We start from the raw sequence: 18,761 nt of genomic DNA, 5'->3' as shown, positions 1-18,761 counted from the left end.
AGGCAGGAGCAGAATGGAGATAAAGAACTTTGGAGGTGAAAGATGACAACGTGTGTGGGTGTGTGAATACTGTGTTTGCACTTGGCACACAAAGTGGCCTCCACCACCCTCTCTGGCTACTGTGCTGCATTTGCAGTATTTTAATTGTTTTGTATCTCAAGGGAAAATGTTTGCTTGGGTGAGTGTCCCTTAGTTGGTGGCAGGGCAGCATCCAGGAGGTGGTTAAGTGAAAGAGATTATGCTTGCTGGCTGAGTGGGGGGGGTGCATTTGGTTTGACATGCAAAGATCTGAGTAGTGGCCTCTGCCTCCCTCCCCACCTCCCTTACCAGCGGAGAGACCACCATTGCTATCTTATGGATAAAAAAGAATTATTCTACTACCTCTGTATGTGTATGTTTATTTTTAATGTTGTTTTAGGCTACTTAGATGTTTAGCAGCCAAGGCCAGCACCTTGTAGGCTTTTTTTTTAAGTAACTGAAAGGTAATTGTAGTGATTATTTTTGAGAAAAAATAATCAGTTACTTTCAGAGCAATTGTAATTGTAACGGCAATTACTACTTTTTGTGGGCCATGTAATTGCAACTGTAATTTATTACTTTTTAAAAGTAATCTTCCAAGCTGTGCTGGCAACCCAGAGATCACTGGTTGAAATAATGTTTTTAGCTGTAATTGTGTTTTTAGAATATTTTTAACTGTTGTAGACTGCTTTTCTCTTCATAGTTAAACTGCTTTGTTAATGTGTTTGCTGTGTTGGGCCCTTTTGGAAGGAAGGGTGGGATATAAATTCAATTAGTAGTAGTTGTAGTAGTAGTGGAAGAAGAAGAAGAAGAAGTAATACTGTAATACCTCAGTTAAAGTAGATGTGTTCCTGGACATTACTCCAGAGGTAAGAAAAACATGGAAAGAATAGGGATAGGTTCTTATACCCACTCATGTGGTGTGGGCAGCTTCAACAGGGGCTTTAAAGGGTATCTACCCAGCTCTCCCCTCCTTCTCCTCCTCTGAATTGTATTGGATCCTTCCCTCCCCAGCCCTGGGAGAAACCAAGAGACCTCTTTCATGCAAAGCAAAGGCACAGGCTTGAAAGTTTACCCATAGCAAAGCAAAGCAAAGCAAAGACACAGGCCTTCTTTAAAGGGACCTTTGTTCCTGGAGGATTTGTTAACTGTGAAATTACTGTAATCATAATAATAATCTCCTCCGCCTCCTCCTGACTAATGTGTCTATATATGTCAGGTGTGGGGAAAATTTGGCCCTCCAGATGTTGCTGAACTACAACCCCCATCAGTCCCAGACAAGCATAGCCAATGGCTAGGGAAAGTGGGAGTTGTAGTTCAGCCACATCTGAAGGGCCAAAGGTCCCCCACACCTGGAATATGCTTGCTATGCAATGCAAACTGAAGTTACAATTAATTAGCATGATTCAGACACTTACCAAGATGATGCTCAAATTTGGTAGAGGTCTCACCTCTCCCTTCCTCTTCCCCATGCAGATTACATGTGATGTGATCAAGCACTCCACAAGGTGGATTGTATGCACAATGGCCTGATGCTGTTTTCTCTATATTAGCTGTGCACAGAGATAGGATGGTCCTGCCATGTGTCAAATGGAAACGTGTGGCATATACAAGAAAGGAAGGCCTAGTATCTGAATGGCATAGCAAGACTTTATTAAAATATGGATCCTGGTAGTGGTTGGGGGGCACCATTTGTGCATGGCTTCAGGCAGCAAAATGTCCTGGGACAGCACTACAGAGTCTGTGTGTGTGTGTGTGTGTGTGTGTGTGTTTAAATGACAAAGAATCAATAAATAGGATCAGTAAACCAGCATGAAAGTCAGTGACACACTTTTGAATTTAGAGATCAGTAAGGACGTGGTTCTGAAGCAGCAATATAAAGGCAGTTAGATTCAAATGGTTTGGATATGATTTATATGCTTAATTAAAGGTTTATAAGAATTCATTAAGAACTGTGTTGTCAGTTTCTTAAAACTCACTCGTTCTAGATTTGTTTAAAATATAAAGTCTTTGTTATAGGAGAAAAATGATTGCATCACACATTTTGAAGGTTTCTTAAGGAAGAAATACACAGCACTTCGGCTTTCCGTTTCAGATGAAACAAGTTAGTGAATCGGTCATGTTTGTTTTCAAATCATAAAGCAAAAACTGAACAACATATGAGTATGAATGTTCCTTGAAGTGTCTAGCTTTGTATTAAAAAGCTAACATGTGAAACATACATAGAACATGCCCCTCGCTGGATTGTCTCCTTGTAGTGGTGAGTGGGCTTGCGTGTTCCAATGAACCCTATGAGCGATGCCATCAGGAGTCATGTACTCCCAGCAGGGTCACCCATGGCGGTAAGGTCAAGGGAGAGGAACCAGACAAAGAACGATCCAAGAATGACCTCAATGGCAGAACAAGTGGAGGCTAACAATGTGTGTTACAACGGCTGTGAAGGCGGATGAAGGCTGCAGCAGATAAAGGACTTCCAATCGTCATGGTACCCATGCCATTGGATCAAAGCTTTTTTCTGTCAAGATTGTGTGTTGATTGTGGTGCGCTGATCTCCCCCTGTAAAACAAAATCATGCACAGGCGTCTTCCATAACAAAAGTCCCATGGAAAGACTTCATTTTGGAAGACAATCTTACTCGGTCACGAGTGATCGCCAAGCCAAGACATAGAACATGCCAAGTCATAGATGACAGTTATCTGGAAACATAAAAGCTACTAGGATTGAATTCAATCTCTGTGAATGCTGATATGAACTGACCTGATCTGTACCTCATGGACTAAAGTGCAGATTGGAACTTACTTATCCAGCAGCTTTTGCACTTCCCGAATGTCATTAGGAAAGAGATCAAAAATAAAACTGCCAATATTGTCAAGCTTTTATACAATCAAATGATGTGTGACCACACTTGGAATCCGTGTACAGTTTTGGTCACCATAAGTCATAAAGTGTACTATAGAGCTAGAAAAGTTGCAGAAAAGGCCAACCAAAATGATTAGCGGGCTGGAGAAACTTTCCCATGAAAAAGGGTAAAATGGTTTAGGGCTCTTTAATTTAAAAAAAAAAAGGTGAAGGGCAGGGTGGGGACACATGATCAAGCTTTCTTAAATTATGTATAATATGGGAAAAGTGCTTTCCCCCCTCTCCTTCTCCTATAGATACTAGAACCAGGAGTCATGCAGTGAACATAAGAACAGTCCTACTAGATCAAACCAAAGGCTCATCTAGTGTCCTCACAGTGGCCAACCAGATGCTTATGGTAAACCTGCAAGTAGGAGATGAATGCAACGGCACTGTCTCCATTGTAAAGCCATCCAAGTTCATGGCCATTGCTATATCCTGTGGCTCTTCCTTTTTGCCTGTCCTGAATCTTCCAAATATTCAACTATTCCAGGTTCTAGCCAGAGCTTGGAAAAGTTACTTTTTTTGAACTACAACTCCCATCAGCCCCAGCCAGCATGGCCACTGGATTGGGCTGATGGGAGTTGTAGTTCAAGAAAGTAACTATTCCAAGCTCTGGTTCTAGCACTGTGAGAGGGAGAAAAACTTCTCTCCATCCACTCTCTCCACGGCATGTATATTGTCATACACCTCTATCATGTTACCCCCCTTTTTCACTTCTTATTCAAATTAAACAGCCCAAATGTTGTACCTTTTCCTGATAGGAATGTTGGGAGATCAGGATGGACAAGCAGTACGTTTTCACATAGTGCATTACTAAACTATATAATATGTTTTCTTTTTTAACCATTTTTAAAAAATATGTTTTTAAAACTTTTCTTTTAAAATCTTTTTAACGTTGTTTTGTTTTAATGTATTTTAAGGTCTTTTTATTTTAAAGTGTTTTTAGCATTTCTGTTTGCCGCCCTGGGCTCCTGCTGGGAGGAAGGGCGGGATATAAATCAAATAATAAATAAATAAAATAAAATAATTTCCAGCTTGGATGGCTTTGAAAGAATATACACATTCTTGGAGGATAAGGCCATTGATGACTGATGGCTTTATACTCCCTCCAAGATCAGAGGCAGCATCAGGCACTGGGCAACAGTGAGAGAGTGCTCTTGCCTTCATGTTCTACTCGTGGCTTCCCATTGGCATCTGGCTGGCCACTGTGAGGACTGAATGCTGGCTAGATTGGCCAGCCATCTGATTCAGCAGGACTTTTCTTCTCTTCATATATCAAGCCAAGAATGTGAGGTGTGATAAATTACCCTGGAAGTCATCCACACCAGGATGCAGCAAGTATTTGAAACAACTATTATATTTATTTAGGGAACACAACAACCAGGAGCATCCAGTCATTTAATGAAGAAGAGAAAATAAGGCCCTGCAACAAAACCTTGCAGTGTGGAGTGCTTTTGTTGAGGGGTCCTGTGAGTCCATTCCATGCTCCTCTCCACAGCCCTCCCATCCACCCTTGACACATCAGTCAGCATTCTGCACCCACTGAGCATTCTCTTTTTCCCTCATTGGGCTTTATCATTTGCATGGTAGATATACCAGCAAACAGAAGCTTGGCTCAGCTATCAGTTTTACATATCATGCATCAAGTGAGCTGCCTATTTAGAAATGGAAACATCTGTCAATTTGGGTTCTCTCAGTTTCTCACTTTTCCAATCTTAAATTCAGTTCTCCATATTTCTGCAGCAATTTGTGAATTTTAAAAAAGAAATTCTTCAGCATTTTAGTGCAAATTTCTCGTAATAAATACATTTTTGTAGGAAGTCGTGCAAGCAATTTCTTGTCACGTCATTCATTTTTGTATGTTGTTTTCACTCCTAAAATCATTTTTATGCACACTTTCCTCTAACATGTGCATTTTGTAAAACATTTGTTGGCAAACTGCATTGCCAAATTTGAATAAGTGCAAATTTCAAAGGATGGCTGTGTTTTTGTTCTCATATTGTTTCAGAAAGTGCAAATTTGATAGACTCAGCTTGAAATGTGAACAATATATATATCCCCCACTTTACCATTAAAAGCTCCAGAAATATTCTTTTAAAGAGCTGCAAAATCATGGGTGTGGGTGAGGGTGTCATGACATTCCAGGCTCCAATTAAATGGCTTTTTTTGGAGTTTGTCGTGCAATGATACATCTGTTCACAAAGCAGCAAAGTGACTCTGCTAGTCTTAGAACATAGCAGTACATTTGCATGCAGCCTAAAAGACTTATAGGAAGGGACTACGGCAGCACTTTCTTGATAATTTGAAAACCTCACCAGTCAATGAATCCTGCTGGAAAAATACTGTATGAGCCAGTCACACAATGACATGCTGTTGCTGTTTTCTGGTCGTTGTTTTCCACAGTGTTCTCCTAAGCGGTGCTTCTGTTGCCGCCTGCCCAGCTCGCTGTGAGTGTGTCCCTCAGATCAAGTCTGTCAGCTGCCATTGTAAGTGCCTCATGTCCATTCCTGAGGGGATCCCAACAGAGACCAAAATCCTGGAGCTCAACAAAAACCGCATCCGCTGCCTGAACTCGGGGGACCTGTCCCCATTCCCTTCGCTGGAGGAGCTGGGCTTCATCGAGAACATAATTGCAAATGTGGAGCCGGGAGCCTTCAGCAACCTCCTGAACTTGCAGACCTTGCACTTGCGTGGCAACCTGCTCAAACTGCTGCCCCTGGGCATCTTCAGCAAGCTGTCCAATCTCACCTTTCTGGACATTAGCGAGAACAAAATTGTCATCCTTCTGGACTACACATTTCAAGAACTGAGGAGCCTTAAGAACCTTGACGTTGGGGACAATGACTTGGTTTACATCTCCCGGAAGGCCTCCTCTGGCCTCCTTGGCATGCAGCAACTGATGACTGAGAAATGCAACCTGACAGGCCTCTCTGCAGAAGCTGTTTCCCGTCTCCAAAACCTGGAGGTTCTTCGGCTCAGACGCCTCAGCATCGCCATGGTGGAAGACCAAAACTTTAAGAAGCTTTACAACCTCTGGCACCTGGAAATTGAAAACTGGCCATTCCTGGAGGACATCTCGCCAAATGGCTTCCAAGGACTGAACCTCACTTTCCTCTCCATCACATACTCTAACATCATGGTGGTACCCACGGCTGCCTTGAGGAACTTGGGGTATCTCGTGTACCTGAATCTGTCCTATAATCCTATCAGCAATGTGCCACAGGGTGCCTTCAGGGATCTCCTCCAGCTCAGAGAGCTCCACACGGTGGGTGCCCTGTTGGTCTCGGTGGAGCCCCAAGCATTGCATGTGTGGACAGATTTCTGTGTCCAGAGGATCTAGAGGGGTCTCTTCAAAGCAATCCTATTAATTACCTTTATAAGTAGTGGAGCTTTGGGCTCAAATGCTTGCATGCATAGTAAGAGTATTAATAAAGTTAATGCAATCTTGGTAAAAGAGGAAGTTTGCCTGCCTGTAGTCGAAAACATGTTTTGCTGTAGGAATAAGGGAAGTCGTGGTCAGCAAGGGTACGGAAGCTATGGTTAACAAAGGTACGGAAGTATTGCACATTGAAATGAATCTCAGGGACAGGTACACTGGTCAACAAGCATCCTAGGTTGGGGCAAAATGTGACTTAAAGACCACCCAGAAGGTTATGTATGTACCTTATACGGTAATAAAATGCATTTCTGGTTATTGATAGGTAAATGATGTATTAGTAATAAATGAATATATGCATGATGTGTATACAAGTATAAAAGGCTATGTAACTGTGATTTTCGAGAGGACTGGCTTCCTGGAAGCCTTTCCCTCAAGTGCTTTATCTTTTTTTGCTGTTACTCAATAAACCCCTGGTACTTTGGAGCATTTACTGGTCTGGAAAGAGTATTTCTTCAACACATGGCTTGAGGCAAATCCGTCTTCTCAATCTTTCCAACAATTTCTTGTCCACCTTGGAGGAAAGCAGTTTCCATTCTGTCAACACGCTGGAAACTCTCAGAGTGGATCGGAATCCCTTAGTCTACGACTGCTGTCCCCTATAGATCCTCCAGCACTGAAAGACACTGAACTTTGATGGGCAGCCGCCAAAGTGCTCCTCGCCATCCGAGATCCAGGGCAACGCCCTGCGTGACTTCCCAGACTCGGTACTCTTTGAGTACTTCACCTGCCAAAAGCCCAAAATTAGGGACCGGAAGCTCCAGGACATCACCGCTCAAGAAGGGCAGGTGATGTCCTTCCTGTGCCGGGCCGATGGGGAGCCCATCCCCTGTATTAACTGGGTGTCTCCTCAGCACAGGATGATCACTACCAGGAGCACCGGGTGAGCCACAGTCTTGCCCAGCGGGACGCTAGAGATCCGGTACGCCCAGGTCCAAGACAGCGGTACATACATTTGCATTGCCAGCAATGCCGGGGGCAACGACACCTACTTTGCCACCCTGACAGTCAACAGGCACATGCTCGACGGAATTGCCCTTTATGCAAACAGGACACTGTACCTCAGTGAGATCAATGACACTTTCCACAATGAGATGCAGGTGTTCTTAAAGTTCATGCTGGACCTCAAAACCATCTTGGTGTCCACGGCCATGGGCGTGGTCCTCTTCTGCTTCCTCCTCCTCTTCATCTGGAGTCAGGGACAAGGGCAGCACAAGAGCAACTTCTCTGTGGCAGAGCTTGGAAAAGTTACTTTTTTGAACTACAACTCCCATCAGCCCAATCCAGTGGCCATGCTGTCTGGGGCTGATGGGAGTTGTAGTTTAAAAAAGTAAATTTTCCAAGCTCTGCTCTGTGGAGTATTCCTTCTGCAAGGTTGATGGCCCAACCGCAGCGACCGGGCAAGGAGGTGCCAGGAACTTCAACATGAAGGTGATTTGAACTGCTGGACAGCTGTGAGGGGCCACCTGTTGCCCCAATATAAGGCAGGTTGTTTAATGGGAACACCTGTGAGGATGATGAAGCCAGACAGGGGTGGCCCCACTCCTGCTTGCCCTTCCCCCCTCAGACCAGTTCAACTACAAGGGCTTAGACTGGGCAAGCAGTGTCTGCTGAGAAGGGTCTGCCTCACCACTCCAGCTGGCGGCATTATGAACTAAGTGGCAATGGTAGCAGCGTTGCCTCTTAGGGCTGGTCCAACCCCAGCACGGAGGGCAAAATGCTACCACCCTGGTAGGACTTCCTGCTGCCACTGCTGCCAAACCCTGATGTGGCTCAGCTGGGGGGTGGCTGCGCTGGACAAGGCTCTATGGGCCAACTAGCACCACCCTAGTGGGATGCCTGCACTGCCAGGGTGTGTCTGAACATTGGGAAGGGTGGGGGGTGGCATTGTTAACCGGGCCAGTGTGATTAGTCCTTTACGTGGGCTGCATGAGCCTGGAGCTTCTCCATGCAAGGCCACAGCCCACCCTGCAAACCGCTTCTCCAGCCCTGGCTGGGAGCTTCCTGCTGTCTCCGGTGCACTCTGAGGTCTGCAGCAACTGGCCTTCCACTCCCCGCCATCCCCACAAGGTATCCTGGCTGCGCCCACATGCCGGATCCTTTTGCTGCAGCTAAAGTTTGGTTTTTGTTTTCTCAACTATGCATTTCTCAAGTAACAGCAGCATTGCATTTGTGCTTTGAAGAGCCTCACCCCTCTCTCACTTTTTCAGTGACAATTTTTAAAATCTTGGATCAGTTTATTGCTCATTTCTAAAGAGGTTTATATGCATGCTGAACAGCAGAACAGGCAGAGGATAACAATGTGTATGTTACAATGGCTGTGAAGGCGGATGAAGGCTGCAGCAGATAAAGGACTTCCAATTGACATGGTACCCATGCCACTGGATCAAAGCCTTTTTCTGTCAAGATTGTGTGTTGATTGTGGTGCGCCGATCTCCCCACATAAAACAAATTCACGCACAGGTGTCTTCCATAACAAAAGTCCCATGGCGATTGTCAAATGGTGTCTTTGTATTGCTTTTTTGTATTTGTATTGCTCTACTATTATTGATTACTTAAATTGCTATGGAATTTATTAAGCACTGCTTTTGATGTTTCAGCTGTTCACTTGAGACAGTACGTGTCTGCAAAGTGGGAGATAGAGGGCAGGAGATAAGGGATGCTGTTTTTAATTGTTCTAAACTGCCCAGAGAGCTTCAGCTATGGGGAGGTATACAAATGTAATAAATTATTATTATTATTATTATTATTATTATTATTATTATTTATGAGGAGGCTGTAGATCAGGTGTGGAAACCTTGGGCTCTCCAGATGTTACTAAACTGTAACTCCCATCATTTCTGGTCATTAGCCATGCTTGCTGGGGCTGATGGGAGTTGTAGTTAAGCAGCATCTGGAGGGCCAAAGATTCCCCACACCTACCTTAGATATTTTTATACTGGTCAGGCAATTGTATAATGGGTAAACTATTTTAGGGTTGTTGTTTTTTAAAAAAAGATATTCGCTACTGAATTGCTGTTATTATGACTTTGTGGTTTAAATTATGTGCTATTTTGTATGATAGTATATTTATTGTTAGCTGCTCTGAGCTCCAGATTGGAGGAAGCATGGGATATAAGAATCTGGAATAAACAAACTTTTAAAGAACAATGCTCTTTCAAGTATCTTTCTGTTAATTGATCTTTTATTTTAAGATTGGCCTTTGATTTTTCTCACTGCAAAGCAAGCGGAATACTTTGTAAAATGTCAGATGCTACATTTCATTGCTAAATGTTTCAACATTTTCTCCCAAGCATTCTTGAAAATGTCTCCATCTATGTTTCATTTCCACATTGGGAACACTTGACAAAGCCATGAAAAACTGGCTTTTGCCGTCCAGTAGATTTTAAAATGTGTTTTTATCTAAATTGAGCCTTTTGTTTTGTGCATGTACATTGGTGAATCTACATGATTATATGCTTCATGAATAAACTGTGAGCTGCAATGCAATTCAAAATGGTTTTTTGTTTGTCAGAATTAGTCAGGTTTATCAACCATCAAAATTACAGTAAAATTGGTTCATAAGAATAATAAATAAAGCCAACAACAAATTCATTGAAACAACTGGAAACATTTCCATAGAAATAAGCATTTTGGTGCTTAGCTAGCAACCCAGAAGCCAACCAAAGGCTGGCTGAGGGGCTATTAAAAGTAGCGTCAATGTGGAAAATTGACCACCATAGGCCTCTCGGTACATTTATGGAAAGCTCAGTGCGTGTGAACATGTCAAACTGATGCTGTCCTGCCAGTGATGAAGACCCGGTTGGGGTGTATGTTGGAACAGCAGAGGATCTTAAGTCGCATCATTCCCCTGATATGCCCCAAATTGGAACCTAAATTACACTATCCTGGGAGTTGAAGAAGTTAATTCTTTCCATAGATCACAACAGAAGAGGGGAGTAAACTTTCCCCCAAAGCAAAAGCCACCTCCACCTCTCACCTAAGACTGCTGGGCTTTTGATCTGGTGGCTGCTCCACTGCAGAATCTTCCCCACCACCTCCACTGTAGGACTGCCTGTTAGTTACTGCGAAAATGGGATTCATATATAAGATGATACAGTTCTGTTTGAAAAAAGTGTGTGTAATTAGAAGTATATGGTTATCATTAACCAATCTGCGGCATGATCTAGTCTAGCCAAAGTTAAGTTCCATTGATCTGAATGAAAAATTAAGCATTCATTTACCCATCTTTGATGGACAGGACACTAGAAGCAGAGTACTAAAAACTTTATACTGGTAACATATTACTGAGAGACAGTGTGGTAGAGTAGTGAGAGCTGGGAAGAGGAACTTCAGGCCCAGGGTCCACATGCAGCTCTCCTGGGCTCTCTATCTGGCCCTTAGGATTCTACTCAGGTCACAGGCCATCTCCATCCACATCCCCTCTTCCCAGGGCACATTCTTTCCTGGGCCCTGCTTAGATCCACCTCATGTATTTTTCCCTTGTACTCTTCTTGCTTGTCTGTATGTATGATAAAGAGGTGTCTGTGGGAGACAGTGTGTAGAAGCTAGCCCACTGCATGAAGGTACAATTCATTGTTACACCCACTTTTGCCTCTGGTCCTCCACATCCCTGGCATATTTATTTATTGCATTTATATTTATTTATTGCATTTATATACCGCCCCATAGCTGAAGCTCTCTGGGCGGTTTACAACAATTAAGAACATTAAAAACAAGTATACAAATTTAAACCATTAAACCCCATAAAAACCGACAAGCAAGTTAAAAACACGTTATTCAAATGCTGTTAAAAAGCCTGTTAAAAAATGCTGTAAAAAAGAGGAAAGTCTTGACCTGGTGACAAAAAGTTAACAGAGTTGGCGCCAGGCGCACCACATCAAAGAGATCATTCCGTAATTTGAGGGCCACCAGTGAGAAGGCCCTCTCCCTTGTTGCTAGACTCCAGCTTCCCTCAGAGTAGGCTCCCGGAGGAGGACCTTTGATGTTGAGCGTAATGCACAGATAGATTCATGTCAGGAGAGGCGTTCCATCAGGTACTATGGTCCCAAGGCATGTAAGGCTTTATAGGTTAAAACCAGCACCTTGAATCAGGCTTGGAAACATACAGGCAGCCAATGCAAGCGGGCCAAAATCAGTTTTACATGTTCGAACCGTCTGGTCCCTGTTACCAATCTGGCCGCTGCATTTTGCACAAGCTGCAGTTTCTGAACCATCTTCATTGAAAGGCAGCCCACGTACAGCACATTGCAGTAATCTAGCTTGGAGGTTACCAGAGCATGGACAACTGAAGCCAGGTTATCCCTGTCCAGATAAGGGCATAGCTGGGGCACCAACCAGAGCTGGTAGAGGGCACTCCATGCCACCGAAGCTACCTGAGCCTCAAGTGCAAAGATGGTTCTAGGAGAACCCCCAAGCCAGGAACCTGCTCCTTCAGGGGGAGTGCAACCCCATCCAAAACAGGTTGGACATCCACCATCTGGTCAGAAGAACCACCCACTAACAGCATCTCAGTTTTGTCTGGATTGAGTCTCAGTTTATTAGCCCTCATCCAGTCCATTGTCGCAGCCAGGCACCTGTTCAGCACACTGACAGCCTCACCTGAAGAGGATGAGAAGGAGAAATAGAGCTTCATGTCATCAGCATACTAATGGCAATGCACTCCAAAACTCTGGATGACCTCACCCAATGGTTTCATGTAGATGTTGAACAGCATGGGGGACAGAAGTGACCCCTGTGGAACCGCATACTGGAGTATCCATGGGGCTGAGCAATGTACCCCAAGCACCACCTTCTGGAGATGACCTGCCAAGTAGGAGTGGAACCACTGCCATGCAGTACCTCCCACTCCCAACTCAGTGAGTCATCCCAGAAGGATACCATGGTTGATGGTATCGAAAGCGACTGAGAGATTAAAGAGAATCACACTCCCCTCGTCTCTCTCCCGACAAAGGTCATCATACGGGGCAACCAAGCTGTTTCTGTGGGAAAACCAGGCCTGAAACCCGACTGAAATGGATCCAGATAATTGGTCTCATCCAAGAGTGTCTGGAGCTGGCCTGCAACCACTAGTTCCAGGACCTTGCCCAGGAATGGAACATTTGCCACCGGCTCATAGTTATTAAAATTTTCTGGGTCCAGGGAGGGTCTTTTCAGGAGTGGTCTCACTACCACCTCTTTCAGGCAGCCAGGGACCACTCCCTCTCACAGAGAGGCATTCATCACTTCCCTGGCCCAGCCAGCTGTTCCATCCCTGCTAGCTTTTATTAGCCAAGCTTATTTATTAGCCAAGAAGGGCAAGGATCCAATACAGAAGTGGTTGCACGAACCCGTCCAAGCACCTTGTCAAGGTCCTCAAGCTGTACCAACAGAAGGCTGAGCTCCTTGAAGGAAAGGTGGGATGTAAATTTAGTAAACAAATAAATAAACAAATAAATCTCTGTATCTGAAAGCAAATCCATTTTATTAGTGTTTTTGATACAAAACCAATATCCAGATGAGTTTACGGTTATATAGTGAATACTGATTATCTTGCTATTATCAGTGGCTAGTATTGGAACTAAGAGATAGCTGACCTTCCTTCTGGGCAGAAGCTCTAAATTAAGCTTCTTAGAGGTTAACCTTCATGGATCTGTATGTCCTTGGAAGTGGACCAACCAAACGAGTCCACCACCCCTGCAAGGATAGATTTTGATCTGCATCGTGAAAAGGTAAAGGTCTGAGGATGTCGAGGCCATTAAATGACCTTCACAGGTTTTAGACCACCAGAATCCAAGCCTACATAGAACAGCAAGTCTGTCTGGGGTCCGTAATACACTAGTATAACCCCATCATTACTAAGGTAGCCATGACATGGCCTAAGCATATATATTGTCTACCAACTCCATAGCATTGCATGGCATGGTGAGAGTGGATAGAGACAAGGTTTTCTCCCTCTCTCATAACATTGGAACCTGTGGACATCCAATGAAGCCAAATACTGGAAGATTCAAGAAAGGTCTTCTTCACACAGTGCATAGTTAAGCTATGGAACTCACTCTCAGAGGAGGCAGTGATGGCACCAGCTCAGATGGCTTTAAAAGAGGATCAGACAAATTCATGGAGAATAAAGGTATCAAAGACTACTGGCCAGGAAGGCTATGCTGTACCCCCACGGTTGGATGCAGAGTACTTCTGACTGCCAGTTGCTGGAAACTTCAGGAGGGGAATGTGTTCGTGTGCTCAGGTCCTTCTTGCATCCTTCCCATAGGCATCTGTGAGAGAAGAATGCTGGACTAAATGGGCCACCAGACTGATACAACAGGCTGTTGTTGCTGTTGTTGTTGTCATCAGAACGTATTACCCGCCCAAAGGTCCTAGGATGGGTTACAACAATTTAAAAACATATAATTCAAAACAGTTAAAAACAGCCCAAACAACATCACAGAAAAAGGGAGGGTCCTAAATATATACATCTCAAGTGTCAAAGGTCAGGGTAAAGAGGTGTGTCTTCAACATTCACCAAAAATTGTACAATGAAGTTGCCAGGCGCACCTCGGAAGGGAGGGAGTTCCACAGCTTAGGTGCTGCCACCCCCAAACTTCTGAGGATGGCGGAACTACCAAATGGGCCCCCTCTGCTGATCTCAGCGCCCAAGAGGGTCTGTAGGGAAGGAGGCGGTCTTTCAGATATTTGGGCCCTAAGTCGTTTAGGGCTTTAAATATTAACATGAGCACATTGAACTTGGCCAGGGTAACTACTAGCCAGCAAGATAGTCAGGGGACTAATAACAATACCACTCTTTCACTGGGCTCCAACATATGCTATCCAACAAGTTCAGGTGATATGTGCCAAGGATACTAATGTTATAAGACATAATCTCAACAAAGGAGAACAATGCAACCCTGGCCCCCTAATCTTTGGTTGGAGTTGAAGAAAATTTTCAGTTAAAACTGAGTCAATAAAGGTTTACCTGTAGTCTCAAGCTAGATTTTTTTTAAACAATCAAGGAGTAATGGAAGTGTGATCTGTTACCGACAATCAACTTGGCATTCACTAACTGAAATGGAGTGCTTTGTAACAAAAGTGAATCTTGCTTTTCCTGAGTTCAGAGGGGAATTGAGAGGTAAGATGACACTCTCTGGCTTTACATAGTTCCTCCTCTCATCTTGCAACAATAATTCCCATTACCCCACGTCACCATATTAGGTGTCTTAGGACTAACCACCTTTACCTACTAGGAAAGGACTTTGTCACAGCTCACCCTTTGAACAATGACCCTCCACCACACACACAAAATTCCCCAACACTTCTCTAATGGCAATGATGCAGCAACCTCTCCCACAATATATTGATGCAAGATATGAGGCCTTGAGTGTCAATATTATGAAATATTTCTGCAACAGCAGATCTTTGCGGACTGGGTGCCACAATTGTGTGAAAAATGCATCAAAAATGAACTTGTGGAAAGGCTCTAATCAGACCTAGCTGGGATAAATTTGAGCCCCTGGGTCTTAAACATCATATAAAATGAAAATAACCAAAAGTTTCCATAATACAGAACTTTTAGAGCTTAGCATTGCAATACCTACTGATGTCATACCTGGAGGTGACAAGAGAAATATATTGTCTAGCTACAATTGTACTGATTTTCAATTGTATCGCTGTTTTGTTGGGGAAAAGCATCATTTCAAACACTGCAATATCATTGCCAGAAGCATTTCTCTTTTGGGAACACTACTTTAGTGAACCATGTGGAAAACAAGTTAAAACAAAGATAAGGTGTCATGTAGAAAATTTCAACTCTTGCAGTATTTTATCAGGTCAACAGTGGATAGCACTGTAAAAAGTGCCTTTAAATGTGAAAGATTCAAAATGTGTAACCAACAGAAAAGGCAGCCAATTAATTACATTTGGCGGGTAAACATCAGGATTGGAGGAATGATCTGTTCAGTTCAGAGGGGCTAATTCAGGATATTTGGTAGGGATATCCATTGGTTCTGTGTACCCCAAATTACAAGGTGAATCAGGGTTATTCAGAAAAGTTCTCACATAGAAATTGGATCGCACCATTAACGAGGTGTCTCAAGGCAGATCAGGGACTCCCAAAGCTTCTGAGTCACTCTGTAGCTTCAGCTCTCCAAAAAGATAAAATGCATGACTATTCTTGTTTTTTTTTCCTGGAAAACAAAACCAACCTGACTGGGAAAACAGAGTTTGAGGGGGAGATGGGAGAGGTGAGGAGATCTCTCATTTTGATGGACAGGTCAATTGTTTTCCTAGCACACTCCAAATGCGTGATTTGGAGGAAGGATTTAAAAAAATGCACTTGTTTTCCCACATGGAGCTATGCCTTCTCCTATGCAAGTCAATGAAGAGAACATCACATGCTCCTGCTGGGAGGAAAGGCGGGATATAAATAAAATAATAAATAAATAAAATAATAAAATAATAAATACAAACAAAAGAATCCCACCAAAAAGAAGCCCACCTCCCACCAATGATGCTTGGGATAACAGGGCCATTCCTGAAAGTGACATTTCCTCTACCCGAGTCGTTTCTGGGGATTTCCCCATTAACCCCTTTCCCTATGCAAGTAGGAAGAGAGAGGGATCTTCCATGGACAAGAGGGTATATCCCTGAATGTTCATGAGGGACAAAAGCCTACTCCATCAATGATCCTTGGGGTAACTGCTGGGATTGACATTTCCACCACCCCCAGTCTTTTGTGGGGATCCATTGTGGGTTTTTCCACACACCCCTATGTTTCCTATTGTACCTGCTGCAAAATAGTAAAGTTTGCCTTTGCGGGAGAATCACCATAATCATTCTGAAATCTGCCAGGCTTAATCTCGGAAGTGGTGACCATGCCTGAAAATTGCTTCTAATTCCTGCTATGAAAGTTATAGACTTTTTCTTGGTTTGATAAAAAATCAAACTTTAAAGATGCCCTGCCCAAAAATGTCTAGATGTATCTGCCCAAAAATGTTAGAAGCACTCTGGAGGGGCTCCTCTGCCTGTATATTTTTTCTGCTTTGGCCAAAGTGGAATCTATCTAACTCACTAAAATTCTAATTAATTCTTGTGAGGACTTTTTAAAAGAAATTCCAAACTGATGTGGAAATGTGGCAAACTGGATTTAAGACTGGGAAAATTAAAAACTGAGAGAATCCCAAAATGATAGATTTGACCATCCCTAACTATGATAGTGGAATATTTTATTTGTGTTTTTTTTTAAAAAAAAAATCTGGGTTGGATCTAGAGATCCTTCAGTGGAAGAAATTCTGGCAGTGACACTGTTCCACAAAATGTTGTGTAAGAGTTCACGGACATTGTATGACATTGTGCAACATCTTATGCTAGCATGCATCTTGAGACCTTGCACAAGAGATTGTGCAATGCCTTGCAAAAACAAACCACACCTCCAGATTTCTGGTCTCTTTCTTCATGCAAGGATATGCTAAATCAGAAGAAGGTCTTTTGCACATAGAAGGGTATGTAGGAATCCAACTCAACGAAGACCAGGTGCAGTATGTCATATGGCTGTAATTCTTTTGGCATAATAGGCACTTGGGATTTGATCCTGTACTTTTCAAAGAGTTTTTCTGTGGACGGATTCAGTGTAATATTATTGAAAACTGTTCATTATCTATTGATTTGCTCTGTAATAACTCTGTTGCAAAAAAAATGCTAATAAGCAAAAGCTAACATGCACATCACTTGAATATGGGCAGATGAGCAATGTTCCTTTTCCATCAATATTCCTGCTACTCAGATGTGACGGCATGCTACAGGAACCTTCAAGAAAAAATGTCCATATCCTTCAGCAAAAAGAAATGGTACAATACACTAAATTTAACCAATTTAGGGACAGCCTATAGTTTGGCAAAGTGCCTCATCACAACTATTATGAATGCACAGTAAATGCAAGTGCCGATGGAGCCCACTGTTATGTTTTATCCTATCATATTAACATGCTTGGTGAGCCACATTAAGCAATGCAATGTAACATGACAGCTGCAATATCAAGAAATAGACTTTTTTGATTTGTAGACAGAAAATCCAAATTGAAAACTGCACAGTCAAGCTGAAATAAGAATTGCATAATTGTGTGAGAGAATAAGGACATTCTCTAAGCCAGTGGTTCCCCAACTTTTTTCTCCATGGACCTCTTGAAATTTTTTTGCCTGTTGTAGCAATTGTGATGCCCTGTACTAGATGTGACATGATTTGTAATGGTGTTTTGTTGCTTCTTTTTTCCCTACATTGTTTTTTAATGTATTACAATTTGCATCCCACAGAATTCAAACTGTAATACAACAAAATACAATATAAGAAATAAAAGAAGCAATAAAATACAATTAAAAGTCAAAATGAAGATTTAATGTGGACATACCGTAGACCACCTGAATGAAGTCCAGGGACCACTGGTGATCCACAGGCCACACTTTGGGAACCCCTGCTCTAAGCTATTTAAAGAATGCCTGAAATGCATGCTATATTTCAGCATACTCAGTCCTCATCCTGCCCATTTTTATAATTTGGTACATGCACACCCACACACAGCAACACATGAGAGTAGCTTCCCCCACTGCTACGGAGCAAGCAAGCATTGCTACAGATCATATGTGAATATTCTAAATATGTTTGCAGGCCGAATCTTGTGTTCTTTCCCCATCTGATTGGCCCTGTTCACATAGAGTGTTCATAGCACTCATTCCCCAACAGCCTTGGCTCCCATATTACTGTTTATGTGCGCATCAACAGCATTGTAGATACCCTCCTACCCAGCATGGGTGAGTACTGCAGTAGCACTATGGTAACTTTTGTGGCAACCTTTGTAGAGAAAGAACCCATATGTGTTGGCTGGATGATCTGGTTCCTTCTCTCCCTTGGCTGCCCTCATAGGGAGGAGCAACACTATTGTGGGAAGGTTACCTCTATAGCTTTCATAGATGGTTTTATTATTTAGTATATCAGATGCCATGCCCTTATAATAACTATATACTCGACTCTTGGAATAATTAGCTGTCAACCCAGAAACTGTAAAGATTAATGAACTGCAGACTACGAAATGAGCACATCAAGTATAAAGTTGAAACCTAATTTGGATGTTTGTTGATAACACATTGAAGTCTTGTGGCTGTTGTGATGATATGGTAAATTGTTAACCACTTATTAGTTTTTATGGGATGTATAGAACTTCCTCAATACAAGTCCACAGTATGTGGCTTGTATTTTGATCCAGATTGTTGAATGTCTTTGAGCAAGGGAGGATAGACTTCAAGCTTGATCACTTACTAGAACCCCAAGGTCCTCCAAATGGAGCAAGGTGCAAATCCCCACCACCTCCTAGAATTAAAGAACATGGTGCCCTCTGCACGACTATTACTGAACACAGGGATTTGTTTTGAGTTCCAGAATTGAG

The 18,761-nt window shown here is 42.9% G+C and overlaps 1 pseudogene; it reads left to right on the top strand.

Annotated features, from left to right (window-relative positions):
- The first annotated feature begins 5,281 nt into the window (after nt 1–5,281).
- LOC133384132 (leucine-rich repeat and immunoglobulin-like domain-containing nogo receptor-interacting protein 3) lies at nt 5,282–7,795 on the top strand (annotated as a pseudogene).
- Nucleotides 7,796–18,761: the final 10,966 nt, after the last annotated feature.

The sequence above is a fragment of the Rhineura floridana genome, chromosome 4, assembly GCF_030035675.1.
Source record: "Rhineura floridana isolate rRhiFlo1 chromosome 4, rRhiFlo1.hap2, whole genome shotgun sequence".
NCBI classification, from domain to species: domain Eukaryota; kingdom Metazoa; phylum Chordata; class Lepidosauria; order Squamata; family Rhineuridae; genus Rhineura; species Rhineura floridana.
The sequence above is the reverse complement of the archived record's forward strand: the minus strand, read 5'-3'. Positions and strand labels throughout refer to the sequence as shown.